At 40.0% G+C, this 2,992-nt stretch overlaps 1 pseudogene; it reads right to left on the reverse strand.

Moving 5' to 3' along the window:
- Window positions 1–930: 930 nt before the first annotated feature.
- Window positions 931–2,038, reverse strand: LOC114029346 (annotated as a pseudogene).
- Window positions 2,039–2,992: the final 954 nt, after the last annotated feature.

Raw genomic sequence — 2,992 nt, forward strand, 5'->3', positions numbered from 1 at the left:
TTGTTTTTTAATCAAATTAGCCAATGGTTTATCTCAGGAGTGAGGAAGCTGCTGTCTCAACACCACATGTGAACTTCTAGGTCCCTAGGTGTGGCCTTTTGACTAAGTCTAGTTTTATAAACAAATCCTTTTGTTAAGGGGATTTGTTCTGTGGAGTTTAGATTAAGTCAAAGGGCCTTACTTAAGGACCTAGAGGGCCACATGTGGCCTTGAGACTACTGGTTCCCTACCCCTGGTTTATCTATTTTATTTTTTCCCCCATAAAACCAGCTCTTAATTTTATTTATTGGTTCAATAGTTTTCTTACTTTCAATTTTATTATTCTCTCCTTTGATTTTCATTATTTCCAATTTGGTATTTAATTGGGGGTTTTTCCTTTGTTCTTTTTCTAGTTTTTTTTTAGTTGCATGCCCAATTCATGGATCTGTTCTTTCTCTATTTTATTGATATAAGTCTTTAGAGACATAAATTTTCCACTAAGTACTGCTTTGGCTACATCTCATAAATTTTGGTATGGTGTCTCACAGTTGTCATTCTCTTTGATGAAATTATTGATTGTTTCTATGAGATATTGTTTGACCCACTCATTCTTTAGGATTAGATTATTCAATTTCCAATTAATTTTCAATCTATCTTTCCGTGTCCCTTTACTAAATATAATTTTATTGCATTATGATCTGAAAAGGATGCATTTAATATTTCTGCCTTTCTGCATTTGATTGTGAGTAGGTGTGTAGGTGCCATGTACCAATGAGAAAAAGGTTTATTCTTTTCTACCCCCATTCAATTTTCTCCAGAAGTCTATCATATCTAACTTTTCTTTTCTTTTTTTTCTTTTTTTTTCTTTTTGCACTGAATGTGGTGACTTTATTGATGGTACACAATATAAGACTTTAGGCTCCTCCCAACTACAGGGGTGCTTTGGGACAAGGATGTGAATGGGATATGGGATCCCCAGTATAGGAACGTAGGTTAGGAATGTAGACTTCCCAGTGGTGGAACTCCTTTTTTGGCTGGGGATGAAGGTTCATGGCTTTCCACTTTACTCCTTGGAGGCCATGTAGGCCATGAGGTTCACTACACAGTTGCTATAACCAAACTCATTGTCATACCAGGAAATGAGCTTGACAAAATGGTCATGGAGGGCAATACCAGCACTACTATCAAAGGTAGAGGAGTGGGTGTCACTGGTAAAGTCACAGGTTACAACTTGGTCCTCTGTGTAGCCCAAGATGCCCTTCAAGGGTCCCTCTGATGCTTGCTTCACCACTTTCTTGATATCATCATATTTGGCAGGTTTCTCCAGGCAGCGGGTCAGATCCACAACAGATACATTGGGAGTAGGAACACGGAAGGCCATGCCTGTGAGCCTCCCATTCAGCTCAGGTATGACCTTGCCTACAGCTTTAGTAGCACCAGTGGAAGCAGGGATGATGTTTTGGGAAGCACCATGCCCATCATGCCACAGCTTACCAGAGAGGCCATCTACTGTCTTCTGGGTAGCAGTAATGGCATGGACTGTAGTCATGAGTCCTTCCACAATGCCAAAGTTGTCATGAATGACCTTGGCCAGGCGGTTCAAGCAGTTGGTAGTGCAGGAAGCATTACTGACAATATTAAGGAAGTTATCATATTTCTCGTGGTTCACTCTCATCACGAACATTGGGGCATCAGCAGAAGCGGCAGAGATGATAACCCTCTTGGTTCCACTCTTCAAGTGAGCCCCAGCCTTTTTTATCGCACTGGGCTGGGTAAAGACTCCAGTGGACTCTACAACATACTTGACTCCAGCATCTCCCCATTTAATATTGGTGGGGTCCCGCTCCTAGAAGATGGTAATGGCTTTTCCATTGATCACTAGCTTTCCATTCTCAGCCTTGACAGTGCCCTTGAACTTGCCATGGGTGGAATCATATTGAAATATATAAACCATGTAGATGAGGTCAATGAAGGGGTCATCTACTCCACCCATGGTGAATGCAGCCCTGGTCACTAGGCGCCCAATATGGTCAAATCCGTTGACTCCAACCTTCACCATCTTATTTCAGGAATGCAACTGAAGCAGCAGATCCTGGCACTGAGCTTGGGAGAAAAGCTGACAAATCTAATTTTTCTAAAACTCTATTCACCTACTTAACTTCTTTCTTGTAATTCTGTGGTTAGATTTATCTAGTACTGGGAGGGGAAAATTGAGGTCCCCCACTAATATAATTTTACTCTTTTCTCTTGTGACTCATTTAACTTCTACCTTAGAAATTTGTATGCTATTACCATTTGTTACATATATGTTTAGTATTGATATTACTTCATTGTTTGTGATACCTTTTAACAAGATGTAGTTTCTTTACTTGTCTCTTTTAATTAGATTTATATTTTCCTTTACTTTGTCTGAGAGCATGATTGTTGTCCCTACTTTTTTTTTTTACTTCAGCTGAAACATAATATATTCTGCTCCAGCCTTTTACCTTTACTTTGTGTGTATCTCTCTGCTCAAATGTGTTTCTTGTAAACAACATATTGTAGGATTCTGGTTTTCAATACACTCTGATATCTACTTCCATTTTATGGGTGAGTTTAAACCATTCACATTCACAATTATGATTACTAACTGTATATTTTCCTCCATCTTATTTTCTCCCTGTTTATATTTCTCTCTCTCTCTCCTTTCACTCTGTCCCTTTGCACCAGTGTTTTGCTTCTGACCACTGCCTCCCTGGATCTGTCCTCCCTTCTATCAGCCCCACCGTTTCATGTCCCCCTCCCCTCCTATTCCCCTGTAGGGTAAGAGAGATATCTACATCCAACTAAGTGTGAATGTTATTCCCTCTTAGGGCCAAATCTGATGAGAGTAAAGTTCAAATAGTGATTACTCCATCCCACCTTCCTTTCCCTCCACAGTAATAGGTCTTTTGCACCTCTTCATGTGATATAATTTCCCACATTCTGCCTCCTCCTTTTCTCTTCTCCCAGTAGAATCCTTTTTTCACCCCTT

Source organism: Vombatus ursinus, unplaced genomic scaffold (assembly GCF_900497805.2).
Source record: "Vombatus ursinus unplaced genomic scaffold, bare-nosed wombat genome assembly UNPS02014926.1, whole genome shotgun sequence".
Lineage (NCBI taxonomy): Eukaryota > Metazoa > Chordata > Mammalia > Diprotodontia > Vombatidae > Vombatus > Vombatus ursinus.